This window comes from Fukomys damarensis, unplaced genomic scaffold (genome assembly GCF_012274545.1).
Source record: "Fukomys damarensis isolate Sample0158 unplaced genomic scaffold, DMR_v1.0_HiC HiC_scaffold_9, whole genome shotgun sequence".
Classification (NCBI taxonomy): domain Eukaryota; kingdom Metazoa; phylum Chordata; class Mammalia; order Rodentia; family Bathyergidae; genus Fukomys; species Fukomys damarensis.
Window position 1 is genome coordinate 7,957,133 of NW_022900921.1, and position 20,141 is coordinate 7,977,273.

At 46.3% G+C, this 20,141-nt stretch overlaps 1 protein-coding gene across 11 annotated transcripts in view; it reads left to right on the plus strand.

The window, feature by feature from the left end:
• Mfap3 (microfibril associated protein 3) overlaps nt 1-20,141 on the plus strand; it is a 127,571-nt gene that overhangs the window by 71,376 nt on the left and 36,054 nt on the right. For 2 of the 11 annotated variants that reach the window (XR_004516378.1, XR_004516379.1), the window contains exon 6: nt 18,135-18,266. The exons of 8 other annotated variants lie outside the window; for them this stretch is intronic. The gene's annotated coding sequence lies outside the window, so the exon portion shown is untranslated. Of the gene's footprint in view, nt 1-7,407; nt 7,424-18,134; nt 18,267-20,141 lie in introns of those variants that run through there. One more of the 11 variants, XR_004516380.1, reaches the window with a different exon arrangement.

The following is a 20,141-nucleotide window of genomic DNA, read 5'->3' on the forward strand; positions in this document are numbered from 1 at the left end:
CTGCTAGAATGCAAGATGAGCTAACCTCCTTAGGGCAGGGGCTCTTCACACGCTCCGCAGTGTGCAAGGCACCCATGATAATCACGGCCATGCCGCCAGTCGGTGACTGACAAGGAGGCTTGTCCTTCCCATTCTTTACACCACTCTCCCCATCAACCATGCGTCCTTGGCTTTAAAACATCGCCCAAGGAGCTTCCTCCTCCCTGAGGATTACTCATTGCAATCTAGTTAGAGGTTTTTGAAGCAGGCCCGGGAGACCCACAGGTGACAAACATTTCCGTTTTTACTTCCTTGAAATTTCTCCAAAACGTGTCTGCTCTGCCAGTCATATCCACAAAAGGAAAGAGGTAAAGTTCACACCATTCAACTCCCTGGCTGTTGCCATGGAACCCATCCAGACACCAACACTTCAGCAACTCTGGCTGCCTTTGCAATGGAATCAAAGAAGGGGAAAATAATCAGCGGGGGTGCAAACTCTTGTTTAAATGCAAATACCTTGGAGAGGAAGCAATTGCAGGAAAAGAAATTAAGAAAACCCAGCAAAGCACACAGAGGTGGGGCTAAGACTGATAAGCCAGGCTGGTCCCCAGCAGGACAGTTCCTGCTCCGTCTCCTGCCAAAGTGGGGGTTGTGTGTCTGCAAATGACTTGCCAACGGCGGTGTGCTTCCCAGTCACCCCTAACAAGGTGCTCAGAGTGGAGAACAGACATCCTGGTGGGGAGAAGCCTGTCACAGCAAAGCGACACTGATGGGAGGGCTGAGCCAGTTTGCACCAGAATTTAAAGGGAAGGAAATAAAAGGTGAGAATCAGGGGCCAAGTGAGAATTTAGAAGACAGTAGCAGGCTCCCTAAAAAGAAGGATGCCCTGGGAAGTGGATGAGTATGAGGAAAGGGTAGGAAAAGGTCCATTAGAGCCAGCAATGCTTTAGGTATTTCTGATAATCAGTACAGTAGATTTTCCTTTGGGAAACTTGTTTTGTTAAAAGCAAACAGTCATCCATTTTTAGCTTACAATTTGCTAAAGCTCAAGTATTTCACCAACAGAGATTCTATCTTACACCGTAGTTATACTAAGGATTGTTTGTCTTGTGTCCTTAGAAGACACCACACATGTAAAAGCTATTGTGTGACTCTGGCTCCAGGAAGTGGGCAGAGCTGGAAGGCTGGGGGTGAGGGGAAGATTGAGACAGTTCCATTGCCTGGACGATCTGAATCAACCCCTGTCTTGAGCCATCACTGGGCTATGGATGTCTCATGCAGGCACATAGGTGGAGCATCTGTGGATATTCTCAAACTACTGTTATCTGTAATACTAAAGAAAAAGATGCGGGAGAAATGAGCAGTGTGTCTCCAGTCCCTGGGCTCCCGTAGGGCTTCTAGTCAGCCCCAGGCAGCTTAGCATGGAGGCTTCCAAAAGATTCTCATTGCCTGGCAAGAATAGCACCGGATGAGGAGTCAAAGGTCTAAATTAGAATCCTGGCTCTGTTACAACCCAGCCATGTAACCCTGGGAAAGTCGTTTTACCCCTCCCAGCCATGGCCTCAGTTTCTACTTCTATAAAATGAGGATGTTGAGAGGGTTATAAATTAGATGATGACAGTTTGTCCTCCCCTTCACTGAGCATTTAAAAGAGTTAACCTGTGAGCCACCCTCTGCCACAGCCATGTCTTAGTGTGAGATACATGGTATTTTTTTTAATTGTAAGCTAATACTTAAAAAACAAGCAATTTCCTGTAAAAATCTAGAATTTTGGTTCTCTTAAAAAATTAGATCTGACAACACCAGGACCTACAATGTTACAGTTGCTGGAAATAGCTGCCTCGATTAGAGGGAATGTATACTCTCTTATCTGGTCATCAACCCTACCTCTCCCTTTTTCTCTAACCCTAAGGTTGAGGTTCGGTTGCATATTTGTCAGAGAAACTGTTTTACTGTATGGCAAACAGACATTTCCTGGAAAACACTCTATGGTTAAGTTTTATAATAACTCTAAGCAATAGACAGTTAATATCCACTAAACAGCAATGGGTGGTTCTGAAATCCTGTCGTTTTACAGACAAGGAAACTGAGCCTTCTTACTTTGCTGCCTAAGTAGAATTATAGCAACTTTCCATTGGTTGGCATTTGCTGAGTGCCACACAGAGAGTATCCCAGGCCACCTACATCAGTGCCCAGGCTTGCAACTGCTCATCCAGGAAAGGCAGCATTCAGGACAGGACTTTAGTAAGATCACAGCAGGAGGCTTAGGGAAATGCTAGCCCACAGAGGTTGACCTTTCCACATCTCACTTGTTTCTGGAGTTAAGTGGCCTGCAAAAGGAGCAAAGTCGTGACTAAGTGGGAGCAGAGAACCTGAGAACCAATCAGGGCCACAGAAAAGTGACTCAGTGGAATGTCCTCGTGTTAGGAAGGGGAAAGAGACTTGGGAAAGCGTACTGACTTGCCCACGATCCCACACTTCTCAGAGGTATCAAGGCTCGGTCTAAGTTTAGGAAAATGAAACTAATTAGCCAGCCAGATATATGTTAGGTTCCCAAAGGGACTGATGTTGTAAATGTGTGGGTTTTACATGTAAAAAGATTTGGGGCAAGAACTGCATCAGAATGACCTGAAGAATTGCCTCCTTTTTCTCCTATGGTGACTGTCCCTAGAATGGTAGTAAGGAGATAATGCAGCCATTTCAGCTTCCTTGTAGAAGCACAGAACCAGAGTCATGAATATATCAGAGGTCATCTAGGCCAATCCTTCTATATTGTGGCTTTGCAAACCGAGACGCAGAGGTGAGAAGACACCGTCCAGGCCATGCAGAGCTAACCCGGAACCTTTTCCTGCTGCAGCCATGGGCCTCTTTTTCTCCCTGGACACTCACCTTGTTTCCTGCTGTTCTAGGCCTCTCACCCACCTGCTTCTGAATCCTCCTGGGAAGCATTTTAATGATGTTACTCCCAGGCTCTGTCACTCATTCTTTGGGGGCTCAGGGATGGAAGGACAGCTGGGCTAAAAAATGCTCACAGCTGGATTAATAAGAAAAGCAACACCTTTGAGTGCCTTCACTTCATAGGAGGGCAAGGAACACAGCTGTTTCTCTCTGTTTCCCAGATGCTCCCTGGGAGGCTAGGATGTTCCTTGCTGTCCTACCTGACTGGCATTATGCAGATTCATTGTGGGTGGCGCCTCCCCCTCCATGCAGCCCTCCCAACTCCCTGCAGGAGTCAGCTTAACCCCTCCTCTGAATTTACTCCAATGCTCAGCCAAGAATCCCTCACAGTACCCTGTGGACTAGCTTCTGCTGTCCTCCCAACAGTACCAGAGGCTGTGGGAAGGCACCGACCAAGTCTGATTCACACAGCCATCAACCAGCTCCCAATAACAGTGTACATGGCAGATAGTAACACGGCTAGTTGCTACCACTCACTCAGAGATTGGTATGGAGGAGGTGGGTCTGGGATGAGCACTTTGCTTACTTTGTCTCAGTGAGCCTTTATAGATACCCTGCAAGGAAGCTATTGTTATACTCATTTTATGGTGAGGACACTTTATTGCAGAACTAAGAAATTCAAAACTTCCCATGATGTATTACTGCTTCCCTTTCCTTGCGTTCCCCAAAGCCCTCAAGCTTTCTTAGGTTCCTCCTGCTTTAGTGACTCTACTGAACTGCCTTTTCTGCCTATATCACATGCCCTCCTGTGCCCAGTTAATTCTGCCTTAGTATCTTCAGATCTTGACTCAAAGTTTTTCCTCCGGATAGAGCTCTTAACCTCTAAATCAAACCATGTCCTCTTGTCATGACCTCTCAGAGCTTCCACAACTTCTCCTACTTGGTGTTTGCTGCAGTTGGCAACCCCACCCTTGATGAGATTGCAAGGTTACCATCTGTCCTTTCCATCAGTAAGAGATTCACGAGGACGGTCCTCTTGCCTGTTTTGCTTGTTATTGTCCCCAGTGCCAGCCACAGTGTGTGACATAAAGTAGACACATAAAGTAGACATATAATGAGCAGTTATTGAATGAATGAGCATTTGACCCCAAAGTACATGTACCGACTACCATACACTTGGAAAAGTAGATGTTACTGAGTGATCATATCGATGAGAAAGTGGATGGAGGAGGAGATCAGCCATAAGCTGCCAGCTGGGAAAGATCAACTGATGGACTACTAGATGTGGACGTCCAGCCAGCTTCTGCTTTATTCATTATGCAGCAAAGCAGACTTCTGTTTGGCAAAAAAAGAAAATACTTCCATGTTCCACTTTCTCTTTTTTTTTTTTAATTGAGTTTATTGGTACATTCTAGGTATGCAGTACAGTTCCATTCATTATTGGGATCTTGTACCTTTACATGACAGGTCTTGGTTCTCATTTTTTCCCCTTGTCCCCCCCCACCCCCTCCTGCCCTCCCTACCTACCAACACTTTAATTCCATTTTTACATTTTCTCACATTTTTTTCCCTTTCCCTTATTCCCCTTCCCCTACCCTTCCCACTTTCCCTACACCTTTAGCCCCTTTCTTCCTATTTCACACTGCTAATTATTCCGTTAGGATCTTGAGTACTATTTTAGTTTTTCACACCAGAGAAACTATTCGGTATTTACACATGTGTGATTTATTTATGTCCCACTTTCTCTTTTTAATAGTTATTGAGAGGCCATGGCTCAAAGTCATTGAATACAAATGAAAGAATGGGTCGGTTCATATCAGAAATGAATAATTAAGACATGCCTATCACTTCTTCCCTAGAGCTTGGCTGTCAGATCCCTTGAAGAACTGCTTGATCAGCCCAGCCCCTGAAATCATGGAGGCAATATTATGTTTTTTCCAAAAATTGGGTTTTCAAATTTTCACTTACAGAAAAACTGAGTGAGGATGTGATCTGAGGAGACTGGAAAGTCAATAGCAGGAGTTCAAAAGTATTCTGAATGAAGGCCCAGAGGCCATAAGATGGAAAGGAAGAAGAGAAGACTGTGTGTGTGTGTGTGTGTGTGTGTGTGTGTGTGTGTGTGTGTGTGAGTATGAGCTTCTCAGAAAACACTCTCCTTTTCCGCATGGGTGGGAAGAGGTGGGCACATGCACATAATAAGTCCTAAATTCTGTGTGCAGAATCGGACACACCATAACTGCCGGGCACGTGGACAGAGATCATCTAGCTGAGCCTTCATTTCACACCTCCTCAAAGCCCTGCGACCCAAAGGATTACTCCAGTTCCCAGCAGGAATCAACACAGGGTCCAGACTAAAACCCTCTGCTCTTGACCCCCCACCTCCGGGCTCTCTCCTGCCCTCCCTACCTACCAACACTTTAATTCCATTTTTACATTTTCTCACATTTTTTTCCCTTTCCCTTATTCCCCTTCCCCTACCCTTCCCACTTTCCCTACACCTTTAGCCCCTTTCTTCCTATTTCACACTGCTAATTATTCCGTTAGGATCTTGAGTACTATTTTAGTTTTTCACACCAGAGAAACTATTCGGTATTTACACATGTGTGATTTATTTATGTCCCACTTTCTCTTTTTAATAGTTATTGAGAGGCCATGGCTCAAAGTCATTGAATACAAATGAAAGAATGGGTCGGTTCATATCAGAAATGAATAATTAAGACATGCCTATCACTTCTTCCCTAGAGCTTGGCTGTCAGATCCCTTGAAGAACTGCTTGATCAGCCCAGCCCCTGAAATCATGGAGGCAATATTATGTTTTTTCCAAAAATTGGGTTTTCAAATTTTCACTTACAGAAAAACTGAGTGAGGATGTGATCTGAGGAGACTGGAAAGTCAATAGCAGGAGTTCAAAAGTATTCTGAATGAAGGCCCAGAGGCCATAAGATGGAAAGGAAGAAGAGAAGACTGTGTGTGTGTGTGTGTGTGTGTGTGTGTGTGTGTGTGTGTGTGTGAGTATGAGCTTCTCAGAAAACACTCTCCTTTTCCGCATGGGTGGGAAGAGGTGGGCACATGCACATAATAAGTCCTAAATTCTGTGTGCAGAATCGGACACACCATAACTGCCGGGCACGTGGACAGAGATCATCTAGCTGAGCCTTCATTTCACACCTCCTCAAAGCCCTGCGACCCAAAGGATTACTCCAGTTCCCAGCAGGAATCAACACAGGGTCCAGACTAAAACCCTCTGCTCTTGACCCCCCACCTCCGGGCTCTACTCATCACATTAAGATTCATTATTCAGCAGATAGTCCAGGGTGATAGGCACGACAATGGCCTCCCTAAAACATCCGCATTGTAATCTCCCAACCCTGTGAACATGTTACCTTATGTGGCAAAAAGGACTTTGCAGGGGGGAAGAAGTTAAGGCTTTGGAGATTAGTGAAATTTTCTCAGATTATCTGGAGAGGCCCAGTGTATCCGCAGGATCCTTGTAAGAAGGCAGGAGAGGAAATACGTGGCAGAAGCAGAGGCTGGAGTGACTTCAGTGACCTCCAATAGTTGCAAAGGGAACGGAAAAGGCTTTTACCCAGAAAGCCTCCAGAAACAGCATCACTGTGCTGGTCTACTGTAGACTTTTAACCCCTGTAGATGTAGCGTAACACATGTGTTGTTATAAGCCACCCAGTCTGCAGTAATCCGTTACAGTTTCGATCAGAAACTGATACGTCCAGTGACACCAATCACTCCACATGCTGAGGATGCAAATCCCTCTGAGACGGGAAGACCCAGGGAATCTCTGGACTTCTGAGTGGCCATGTATCACAGCAATTGAGAGAACACTTTGTGGAAACAACCCCTGTGACCATCCACATGAGAAGAGATAAATATACTGTGATACATTCGCATACTGCAGAATACCACATAACAGTGAAAAACAATGAGTAATAAATGTAACGGCATAGACAGATCTCCCAGGAGTATCATTAGAGAGAAAGAAGTCAGACACTAAGATGATATATTGAATCATTCTGTCTACATAAAACTCAAGCGCAGACAAAATGCAGTTATGGTGATAAAAATCTGAAATATGGTTCCTCTGCAGGAAGAGTATAACAGGGAGGGGCGATGGGATGTGGTGTGGCTTGAAAAGTGCTGCTACCTCTCAGTCTGGTTACAGGGAGATAGGTGGGTGGGTAGGTAGATGGATATTATATATATATATAAATTTACTAATCTTTCACTTAGGCTTTATTCACTTTATATAACCTACGTTGCAATAAAAATAGTAATAGTAAAAAGTCAAAATTTAAAAAATATAAATCTAAAGAACACTGGCTCTGGAGCTGGACTCTTTGAGTTCAGTCTCAGCTCCATCTGTCCTAACTACATGGATCTCTTGGGCTAGTTGCATTTCTCACCTGTGTAATGGAGATATTAACAGCTCCTACCCTAGAGAGTAGTTTTCCAGAGGTATATACAAATGTGCCAATTCTGGTAAGCACTTCGTAAGTGCTGGTCATTATTTTTCAGGGATAAATGCAGAAGTGTGCTGAACCCAGCCTGCAGCAGCTCCCAAGAGCTGATGGTGTGCATCTTTTCCAGCATAACAACCAGAGGCCTTAGACAGGTAGCTTAAAATCATAGTAGGAGTATTTATACAATTACTGACAAAAAATTGTAAATCAGTAGCTGTTGTGTTTGTTTGGAAAGACTCTTATTAGCACATCCCTGTATAAATAACAAAATGAGGCCTGTTGTGGAGAGCATTTTTTGTTAGAAAAGGGGAAACAAAGATGAGAAACCTGGGTTCAGGAAAGCAGCGTTGACACCGCTCACCCCAAGTGCTGGGCTGATCCGCACATTTTGCATCAGTCAGTGCTTCCTAGGGAAACAGAGGTAATGCAGGCTATACGGATATATAAGCATTTATAAGGTTGGCTTGGTATGGCCACCGAGTCGGGCAAGGAAGAGTGCAGACGGTCTTTCTTCACACTGGGGACTGAAGGATCTAGTCAAAGGCCTGGAGCTCACTGTAGTGTCCTGTGCAAGTCCATAGCAGGAGGCTAAAGGGCCTGCCCTGGAAGGGTGAAGAGTCTGCCCTGGAAGCCAGGAGAGGACATCCAAGGTGACAGTGAAGGCTGGAGCTCTTCCACAGAAACAGAGGCAAGCCTCCACCTTCCTTTCCCTTTTATACCACTTAGGTGGCAAACCCATTGGTTGCTGTCACTCACACCCAGGAAGTCCCTTAGCCACACCCAGAACTATGCTGATCCAGTTGAGTTGGGCATGTGTTACTCCAGTTGATACAGTCAGTTAACTATCGAGAAGACCTGCCACCTCCCCTCCACTCCTCACTGAATGCTGAAGGCTGGGACAGAACCTCAGGATGTGTTCTTGGCCTCACGACTGCATCTGTGGCTCCCACTGCCATCTCTTTCCTCTCTCTTCCATCCCTGGGATTCCACTGCCTCATTAATGTCAGCCCAGCCTTTCAGACCTTATTCCCCACACACCCTAATGATGCTTCTAGGGAGAGGCTGGCCAACCTTCCCACCTGTCCCCAGCACAGGCCCTCCTTGGAGAGCTTGCCCAGAGTCCCACTGCCTGGTCCTGCTCACTCCCTTTTCCTTCTCTGCCTGGAACCAGCCGCTTGTAGCTCCTCTTCACATCCACTCCTCATCGTTAATGCCTCAGAACCTCCTCAGAGAAGGTTCTTCATGAGAGGCTTCGCTCACTTTCCATCATGGTACTCACCACTAACTGAAATTCTTACATAGGTGACTGCCTGTCTTCCTAGCCGGGGTATAAATTCTAGGGTGTGCACTATTTTTATCGTCCCCATTCAGTATGTCTGAGAAGCTGAGTAACTCACTCGTGATCACACAGCCAGAGGTCGCAGAGGTAGGATTTGAACCCAGCGAGCACCACTTTTAACCACTATGTCATAGTAGACTGATTACCAGCTACACGGGCAACTGCTAAGTCCAGAGAAAAGCCAGTTCCTCAGGATCAAAGAGCAGAGGAGACCCATGGCCAAGCTTAGGAGCTCAACAGAGCCTGGCTAAAAGTTTCAAGCTATAAATCTTGAGGCCAGTGCCAGGCTGAGGTGTGGGCAGTGTTAAAGGGCACAAAGGCGGCAGCAGAGCTGTGCATTCAGAGTGCACCTCCACTCACTTATTTATAGAGGATGAGATATTAATCAAGGGCCCATTCTTCATACTATAGCAGCAGGCATGATGAGCCAGGGCTGGGGAAAGAAGTCACATTCTTTGCTTTTCTCTGAGATTCATGCCTTTCCCTGGCTCCCCATTGTAGAAGCAGCCCCAAGATAAGAACCAATCCTTTGCCCAGACGATATGTACAGGAAGCCAGAGATCAGGATGGAGACTATGGGAAACTGGCTCGGTAGTGAGAAAGGCCTGGACAGGAGCCCTCAGCTCCCACCAGACAGGAGGAGGCTTCGCATGGTGCCTGGCACACACTGAGGAAGGTGTGATGTGGAGGGGACGGTGGTGGCTCTGTGTGACCTTACACAAGTCACCAGTCTTTGTTACCTCCCTTACCCCATCTGCAGAGGACAGATGGAAGAACTGCCCACGGAGCCCTCTTCTCAGAGCAGTGGAGGTCTGACACCTTGCACAGCCGGCAGATGGTGAGAAGTGCCCCATAAATACTTACTGAATGAGTATTATAAGTGTTCACCCCACAGCTCTACAAAGATGTAGCTAATAATCAGGCGTGGCAGCCCACACCCATCATCTCAGCACTCTGGGAAGCTGAGGCAGGAGGACGGAAAGGTCAAGCCCAGCCTGGGCAATTTAACAACTTGGCAAGGCTCTGTCTCAAAATAAAAAATAAAAATAAGGCTGAGACTGTAGCTTATTGTGAAGGCTCTGGGTTCAATCCTCAGTACTGAAAAACAAAAAACAAAGAGCAGCTAGTTATTACTTCCATAGCCATCTGAAAAGGGAATGAGAAATCTGGGCAGGTGGTGAGTTCCTTATTGCTGCTGCCAGCCCAGTGGTAGCTGAGCGAGGAGCTGCCTGCCCTGAGCAGAGCGCAACCCCAGCTCTCTTGTGAGGATGCAGTGCTGGCCAGTGATGTTGCTTTGAGTAGTAACGATTCAATCATTAGCTTCGGTTTTGATTAAATTTCGTGATCTCCTGGATCCTTGGTTCCCTCATCTCTAAGGCCGAGATAACAGTACCCACCTCATATGACTGTTTTGAGGATTCAGTGGTGTAATGGGTGTGTAACTGATTTATTGGTTGTGAAAGCAGCCTTTTGTTCCCTTCTATTTTCTGCCTTCAGTTAAACCCGTTCAAGTATATTACCTTATGCATTTGGGGAGGATGACTTCAGCAGATGCCAACATGCAGGTCATAAAAGTCCAGTCCAGTTGAAAACACCTGCCTGCTTCCAGTCTCATTTCTTTCATCCTCCTGATGTGGCCTGGACCAGAAGTAGGGAAGGGACTTGACCTCCTCATTCATTCTCTTCCTTAGCACCTTGGAGCACTGTCTACATCTTCTGTCTCTGCTCCGTGATTCTCTCTCCCCCTCTACCGTCCAGTGTCCAAGACCCTGATACACTGCTGTCTGACCACTGATGGAAGCAGGAGGTGTCCCCAGCCTTTCGAAGGGCCGGTGTCTTTCCGTGTGGCTCTGGTAGCCTCTGCTGATGTGCTGGCCTTGGCGTATGTTGCTGGCAGATCTGCTTCTCTGGGGGCTGGCATTTAGTTTAGCTTAATGGCCGCTCTGAGGACCACTAGGAGAGGGGCAGTTTGTGCATCCTTCAGCCGGTGGGGTCCTAGGGCAGTCTTTCTCCACTGAGTGTCTTTTGGAAGCTTCCAGGTTCCTTCATGGGCAGTGGCAGGCACCTCAGACTACCCAGCCCTTCGGGCCTCAGGGTCACACTACACCCCAACTCCCTACTTAGTGAGCTGTCCTTACTCTCTTTCCCACCAGCAGTCTCTGTGTCCACATCCAGCCCTAAACTCTGGGGAGCAAGAGACCCTCAGGCCCAGCTAGCTCATCACATTTCAGTTCCTAGGCAGCACAGATGGGGCCTGGAGAGCTGCACTCAGCAGGTGCCCAGCTGGGAGTGACCAGTCCGTCTCTCCTTGCAGCCTCCCTAAATTGCAGGAGGGATCCTTGGAGCCCATCAGCACCCTCCCCACCCACCCACCTGGGGCTGCTGCTGGGGGGGCATGGTGTGGTGGTGGGGGCAGGAACACTGCTTCTCCAACTCTGCCTCTTTGTTTGAAATCCAGTCAGAAACATCATTGAAAAGGGAATTTAGTGGGACGAGATTCAGTCCGCTGCCTTCCAATTTGCACAGGAGAGTGTGTCTGGACGCTATCACTGGAAGTACTCATCAAAAGAGCGAAAAATAGCCCTTTTTCATCCTCTGCTGGTCCCAGAGTAAAAGGATAAGTTTCCCTACTATTCCATGATGCAGAGGAGATGTTGAATGCAGCAAGAAGTAAGCACTCTGCGGTTTACTCATCGGCTGCTTCAGCATTGCTTTCCTGCCTTCGTACACCTTTCCTTCTGGGCTCCAGCACTAAGCTGGGTCCAGTGACCCAAATCTGCCTCTGGGTCCTCACTGCGCCTGTCCCTCCTGAGGTGCGCTGGCGTCTCGGCCGGAAGCCCTTGCTGACCTCCCTACACTGGTGAGACGCTCCTGCGACACCCACCCTGGCGCTATGGTGCCTCTTTTCCACAGGTGCATCTCTCCTTCCCCCACCAGACTGTAGGAACATGTCTGTGGGGTTCTACCGGCCTTGCTTGTTTCACAGTACAGTGGCTGACACAGAGGACAAAGCGCTCAATACTTGTTTGTTGAATTAAAAAAAAGGGGGGGACTCTTTTTTTTTTTCAAGGCAATTACCTGGTGAAACTCCAGGGTCTCGGAGCAGTGGGAGGCCTTGAGCTCCGTGCATACCCCGCCAAGGAGGTGAGGAAGGCCCTGAGTGATGGGTGCAGGCTCCCACCTTGTCTAGAGCCACCCTCATTCTGCCTTCGCACCTTCCCCACGGACCAGCTGTCAGCAGATTTGACAAGGCCTAGGAGAGCTGTGTGGAAAGAGAAAAAGGAAAAGAGACTCAAGCCTGACTCTGTGAAATGGCAGAGTCACGTAGGACCCATTTCTCTCTGAGCCCAAGGCCTCCTTCCCGAGGGTCTGTGTTAATGGGGCGGTTACTAATGTTCCAACTGGGAGCAGCTGAGATAGTTGAGGGCCTGAGTCCAAGTGTGCACAGCCATTAGCCAGCTAATAGGTGAGAAAGAACATGCAGGCAAGTGCTTAGACAGCCATCAGACGCCCGCCAGGCTGTGCGGCCAGGCAGAACATCTCTGGATGCCTTTCTGCCACCATCTGGTCATGTGACATTCGCTCAGCCTGCCCAGCTCTCAGAAACTGCCTGCTAGGTGGGACGTCCTCCCTTCTGCAAGCGTTTACTGATCCCCACTATGTGACAGGGCCAGTGACTTCCCTGCTTCTTTTCCCAGCTGTTTTAAGCAGAGGAAGCACAGACTCGAATGCCCTCAGGGCTTCACCAGGTAACTGCAACCAAGGTGTTGGGGGAAACCAGGGAGTTCATACCTGGTCTAGGAGGTGCCTGTCACTCAGCTCCTGCTGGTCATTGTCCAGTGGAGATGTGACTAAAGCTCGTATTACCTTTACATTAGTTAAAAATCTATATTTTATGTGAAATCATTTAATTTCTAAATATTAGCAAGTAATTCAAAAATTTAAAAATTTCCCTGCTGACCACCAAGCATGTAGGGTGGTTGGGCCTGCCCTAGGTTGTTCCATGAGCACTGGAAAAGACATGAGATAGCTTTTCGGAAGCACTTAGCACCTATCCCTTAGTTTAGCTGCTATCAGTGTGGTGATTTATGGCACTCATCTAGCTCTCAGAGATCTATGAGCCCGAAGCTATGAAAAGCGTTCAGCACGCCTCACTGTTACAGAAACGGAAATTGAAATCTTTTCGGAAGCACTTAGCACCTATCCCTTAGTTTAGCTGCTATCAGTGTGGTGATTTATGGCATCATCTAGCTCTCAGAGATCTATGAGCCCGAAGCTATGAAAAGCGTTCAGCACGCCTCACCGTTACAGAAACGGAAATTGAAGTAAGTCTAAGACTCATCTTCTACCACACAGAATGGCAATCGTCAAGAAATGTAAAAATAACAAATACTGGCAGGGCTGCGATGAAGAAGAAACCCTCCTACACTGTTGGTGGGGATGTAAGCTACTACACCACTATGGAAATTCCTCAAGGGACTAAAATGAGAAATTCCATGTGGCCCAGTTATCCCCTTCTAGGTATATTCCTAAAGAGCTAAAGACATCATACTATAACAATATATGCACACCAGTGTTTATAGCAGCATAATTCATAACAGCTAAACCCTGGAAGTAGCCCATACACCCACCAACAGATGATTGGATAAAGAAAAGCGGTATTTGCACATAATGGGATACCACTCAGCTGTTTTTAAAAAGACAAATTTGAGACATTTGAAGGAAAATGGGTGCACCTGGAAAATATAATGTGGAGTGAAATAAACCAGATACACAACCTTAAATACCGTATAATATCTCTCATTTGCATAAATCAAAATACAAATGAAGAACACAATAAAAGGTGACTAGAAGGAGACAAGGGGCTAGATCTCTTGGAAATGAGAAGGGGTCCAAGAAAACATGGATGAGGAGGTGGATAATCAGTAGAATAAAGATGTGCTGTGCATAGGAACATATAATGTCAATGAATGTAAATATCATATGTCATAAACATGAGCTAAGATTAATAATATCAACAAGAGGGAAAATGGGAAACTTAGAGGAGGAGGGAGGGAGGTGGGGAGCGATAAGAAAAAAACCAAGCTGTATTATAAACATGCAGACACTCTCCAACATGCTTGTGAACTGCATGTACTGTACTGCAAACATGTACTACTAAAAAATAAAGAAAGCCATGCAAGTAGTAGAAGAAAACATAGTTGAATTCCTCCATAGCCTGGAAATGTAGAAATCATTCCTAATTATGACTTAAAATCCGTACAGTTACAGACTATATGGATATGTGTATTTAATTTTAAAAGTTTCTACATTGCAAAAGAAGTTATGATATTAGCTCAGCAGTTCGGTGGCCTGCCTTGCAAGCACAAGGACCTGAATTCAATCCCCGGTACCAAAAAAAAAAAAGTTATGATATAAAGAATATATGAATTGGTAATAATACTTATAACTTATATCAAACTGTTCATATGCCTAGTATATAAAAGAGCTTTTAAAAATCTGAAAAGAAAAAGGCCAATAAGCTCAGTGAAAAATAGGCACATTGTACAGATGATCCAAAGAGAAAGAGGCCAGTGGCTCGTAGCCTTTTGAAGATGTACTCAGACTTGCTCGTAATAAGAGAAATTGTAAATTAAAACTATGCTATAATTTCTTATGTATTCTATTGGGGAAAACAAAGGCTTGGCACATTAAAGAAACAGGCTGTCAGGATGTGAGAACGATCTGGCTGTGACATCTGTCACCCCAGTGATCACCAGGGCTGATTCAGCTGACCTGGTTGGGTGGGTGGGTGGGGGGGTGTGGGTGGATGGGTGTCCCCTTCTTCCCTCACCACTCCACGTGTGTCCCTCCCGAAGCTTTGCGCTCAGTGGAAGAGGACGACCACCCCTGAGAGAGGAGGACCATCCCCTCAGTCAAGGGTCTCCCCTGCTAGAACCTCCAAACAAACATAACCATATACTGTAATAAAACTTCCATGAATATAGTCTCTTCCTGCGGTGTGGGTGGATGGGTGTCCCCTTCTTCCCTCACCACTCCACGTGTGTCCCTCCCGAAGCTTTGCGCTCAGTGGAAGAGGACGACCACCCCTGAGAGAGGAGGACCATCCCCTCAGTCAAGGGTCTCCCCTGCTAGAACCTCCAAACAAACATAACCATATACTGTAATAAAACTTCCATGAATATAGTCTCTTCCTGCAAACATCTTATTGTATTTTCACCTTTTTACTTCAAGGAAGTACTTTTGGGCTTCTTTTTGGCATATTTGAATTGAATTGCCATTATCACAACTTTGTGCTTTGGGGGCTGTTATGAAGTAAAGCAAGGGATCCTGGAACACAAGCACCGCAATACCATGATATTTGCCCTAATAATTGAGGCTGCTACAACCAAGAAGGCAGTGTATACCATGTGGATACACCCAACAAAGGGATGAAACATGTTCTGGGCAGAATGCAATGGGAAGGTGCAAGGTTTTATCACAATACTCAGAATGGCACACATTTTAAAACTTGTAAATCATTTATTTCTAAAAGTTTTCATTAATATTTTCACACTGCAGTTGATCATAGTAAATGAAACCACAGAAAGTGAAATTACGGATGAGAGGGAAGGGAGGGAGGGAGGCCTGGGCATAATTTTAGAAATGCTTCAGTATAGCAACTTACTGGAAATCACCCCTTCCCTGGCTGGCTCCTAAGGCTGACTCTTGAGGTTTTAGTAAGTAAAGAAGCAGGGCCTGCAGGCACAAACTCAGATTTTAATTTAAACTTTCAGCCCTTTGATTTGTTTTCCTTCACACTAACAGTATCCCTGAAGGCCCTTTACTTCAAAGCCCTGAGGGCTTGGGAGCTGAGGGTAGGCAGCTGCTGCACAAAGACACTGAAAACAACAGAAAGGGGTTTTGGCCACAGGCAGCAGTGTGAACTCCGTTTGCCCCACAGTTAGCAGTTCCAGCAGTGGACTCAAATCCTAGATTTGCCACTTACTCTTTGGGTAACCTTTGGAAAGTGTCTGAAATGCTCATCTACAAAATGAATCTAATTCCAATTCCTAACTCCTATTGTCCCAGTGAGGATTAAAAGAGCTAATGTATGCAAGATACTTCCTCTGTGTTAATTGTTGTAAAAAGGTAGAAAAGCCATAGTCTCTGCCAGCAAGGAACTCATAATCTAGCAGGAAAGATTAAGGTAGAGATGCAAATGACAATATTAGAAGACATAAAATGCTAATGTCCCAAGGGCGAAGCAGATAAAGCCTTGCCTGAGTGTAGAAGCAAGAGCAAATTATTCCTGCAGCCCAAAACATGACAGGCTGCTGGTGATGGTGACATTTTAGCTGGGCTGAGGATGGGTAACATTCAGGCAGCAGAGGCCAGCGGATAAGAGGAGGAGGGTAGAAGCGCAGGGAGCTTTCCTAGCAGAGGGAGGGAGGGAGGGAGGACTCCCTGAGCAACAGTGCGAGACAGAGCTGAGAGGGGCTGCAGCTGGCTTCGGAACTGGATTCTTGGGGGAGCAGAGGAACGTTTAAGCTCACTTTGAAAAGTAGAGTTAGTATTTTAAGGGAAAGCTGCAGGGAGACTCAGGGAACGGGGGGATGAGTGTTTTAAGAGAGCTGAGTTTTGCAGAGGCTGGAGGTCAACATTTATTTTAAGAACTAATTACCCCAAAACTGGGGACACTTTCCGTGAGCAAGATCCCTCCCCTTGGGCGAATGGGGCAGCAGGGGCGGGGAGACAAGCAATAGGTATGAAAACACAGCAGTAAAATAATTTCACCAGTAGTAAGTGTTGTAATTTGGGAATAGAATACTGGGACAGTGACCGGGGAGCTACGCTGACTGGGAGAAGGGCACCAGGAAGAGCTCTCAGAGCCGAGATCTCTCAGTGGTGGAAAAGACAGTTATCCACGCTCTAGCAGAGGATCAGGCAGAGTGAACTGAACTGTGACAGGGGCTCTCAGCCAGAAATCATGGCTGTATGGCTGGCAAAAGAAAAGGTCGGAGGAAGCCAGCCACACAGGGCCAGATCGTGCAAAATGTTTGTCTTGTCAGCCTAGGTAAGAGGTTTGGACTTCAGGAATGATGGGAAGAGATTTAAAGGTTTTTAGACTATTTTCAGGCATGGTCTGATGGGCGACGCAAGGTCAGGCATGATCAGGCAAGGCTTTATGTGTTTCACCCTTGGGACATTTGCATTTTATGTCATCTAGTATTGTCATTTGCATCTCTACCTTAATTTTCCTGCTAGATCGTGAGTTCCTTGCTGGCCGAGACTATAGCTTTTCTACCTTTTTACAACAATTAACATAGAGCAAGTGTCTTGCATACATGGGTGTGGTTAAAGGCCAGCCCTGGCTGCCAGGTGAGGTAGATTATCTGGGAAAGGCCTGAAAGTGGGAAGGCCACTCAAAAGGCTGTTGTACATGACATGATGCGTTCTGGGGACCCAGACAGGGGGAGCACGTGCTTCTTCATGGCAGGAGGCCCATAAATAGATCAGGGCGCTTCCAGGACACAGTCTGCTGCCCTGCCTGGGAGCCGCTCTGAACACACTGCAAGGAGAGACATCCTGGAGTCGTGGCTCAGTGGAAACAGCATATTGCACAACTGCACCGATATCTTATGGGCCGAACCACGTCACATTAAATACACATTTCTGTAGCAGTTTATTGACATATAAAAAGACATCTGGGAAGTTATTCACCAAGCACTTGTCTGTGATTCTTTTTTTTCCATGAAGCAAGATTTTTAAATGTGCTTTTTGTTTTGTTTTGTTTTTCAGTGTTCTTTGAACTTTTTCTGAGGTAAATTTTTTTCCCCACAGGTATGTATCATTTCTATGAAAACGTAGTTTTTTTTGTTTAAAAAAAAAAAGAGAGAGAGAGAGAGAGAAGTAAAGACCAATCCCTTTGTGTCCAAATCTGCCTCCGTGCATACACATGCACATGCACGAACACATGTGCACAGCCATGAACACACGTGCACACACATATGAACACACAGGTGCATGTGCTAGCTCCAGTTCAAGGAAGTGGAAGGCTGCTCGAGTGGCTCCAGGTGTGCATCTTCCTAGGACACCACCAGAGCCCCAAGAGTTCCCCTCAGAGAGCATGACTAACCCTGCTGCAGCAGGGCTCAAGGGCCCAGAGCAAAGATTCTTCACTCCCAGAGAGAGTGGCTTTGAAATTCAGTCAGAAAGCACAGATGATGTTTTGGAAATGACATGCCGCCCCCCGCACACGCGCCCACACACACACACACACACAGGCACACTGTGCGCCACTGGGCTTCCTTTAACCCACCTGCAGAGTTTCCACAGACACCCCTGGGCAGGAGGGGGTATCCAGAGGAAACAAATAAATAGAGTGTGGGTGAGGGCAGGATGCCTCAGGCCTGGCCACAGCTGCAGCTCAGGCACTTGCAGAGATCTCTTCATCTTCTCAGGAGGAAAACTGGGAGCTCAGCCGACAAAAGGACAAACACGAGAGAAATGAGGTGGGAGAGGACAGAGGAAGTGACTCCTGGTTGCTGTGACTATCGCTGGGCACCTGTAGTTACCAGCTCCTGGCTCTCCAGGTGGGTTCTGTTTGGCCCACACCATCTTAAAGTGTATGAATTAGTTGTCATGGTGTAAAAGGTGGCAGTTTTATGTAAAGATTGGATTTTCTGTTTGTTTGTTTTTTTGAAGCAGGGCTGGGATCTCCTGCTCACCCTTGCTGGCCTTTGCTACAGCCCAGAAACCACATCTGGGATCCAACTGTGGTAGAAATTGCACTTTTGCTACCTTTTTACTCTTTACACAAACCTTTGATATGGAAACTACAGTGACCCTTTAGTTACAATCAGCCTGATATGCAAACGACTTGGGTTACAACCTGAATTTTAGTTTAACTTACACACACACATACACACACACACACACACTTAAGTCAATCTGAATTAGTTTTATGTAAAGATTGGATTTTCTGTTTGTTTGTTTTTTTGAAGCAGGGCTGGGATCTCCTGCTCACCCTTGCTGGCCTTTGCTACAGCCCAGAAACCACATCTGGGATCCAACTGTGGTAGAAATTGCACTTTTGCTACCTTTTTACTCTTTACACAAACCTTTGATATGGAAACTACAGTGACCCTTTAGTTACAATCAGCCTGATATGCAAACGACTTGGGTTACAACCTGAATTTTAGTTTAACTTACACACACACATACACACACACACACACACTTAAGTTACAATCTGAATGCCACCTGCTTATGCTTCCTGATACTCTCAGACATAGGTTTAACCCTTAAAGAGTTCTGTAAGAAACATGACAGCATCCTTTCCTGAGTGGGATCCATTGAGAAATCCTGGGCCAGTGTCCCTCTAAGGACACCGAGATCTTCCTGTGCACAGGAGAGAGATTTTAAAGGCCGTGGAGAGGACCCTGAGCCTTCACTGACCAACCTGGGTTACAAATTGAGTTTGTAAGTCAAGGGTCCACTGTTCAACTATTTTGTGGAAGAGAAAGCAGAGGCTGAGAGAAGTTAAATGACCTGCCTAAGGTGATACAACTTTAAGTGGCTGACTTTAGAGCTTATGCCCTGGGCAGAGAGGCGAAGCTGCGAAACCAGGGGTCAGTGAGGCATCTCCCAAGCTGCTGGCCATGACCCTGATGAGGTTCTCTCTTCCAGGAACATCTGGTCCCCCTGCCTGGACATCCCTGAACCCAGCTGATACCTCCTGGGCCTAGATGAGTGTAAAGCAATGTAGAGACTACAGCAGGGGTCTGGGTGTTACCAAGATGAGGCAGTTTAAGGTTTTTAATCTGTGTTAAACCTCTCTGTGTAAAGGGGAGTAGATGTCTAAGCATACCCTAAGCAGGTGGGTCCTAGTGTCCCGTCCCTATTTCCATCCTTGGACCAGAGAAACGTTTTTATTTCTTTTTTCTATGCCAAGTTTCCCTTTAAAACTTCCTTTGAATAAAAAAGAAATTTTGCTGCTCAAAAATAATTCAGAAAAAATATGGACATTTTGGGTGCCATAGATATATATTTTCTGGTGGCTAAGGAGCTGTCACCAGGAACTGTCCGTCCATTAAGCCCTGTGGATTCTGTCCAGCTTCTTATCTTCACCTTTCAGGAGGGACCGCCTGCTAGTTTCTCCTCCCCTATGGCCTGAATGGAATCAGCCCTCCCCGGACTCCAAGTAGGGTCCAAAATTTGTTTGTGTGGACTTGCATAGAAAGCTTCACTGAATGAGATTCACCGAGATGCACTGGATGCCAGTGAGATTCATAGAGTCCCCAAAGGCAGTGATTTTCTTTTTGAATTTCATGTTCCCTCAAGAAGCAAATCTGTCACCTCTCTGGCTTCCTCCTTCTGCCAGGCCTGGGCCCCTTTCCTCTGTCTTTTTTCCCCACATCTCGCACATGTGTGCATAAACACATATGCGTACACATGAGCATGTGTGT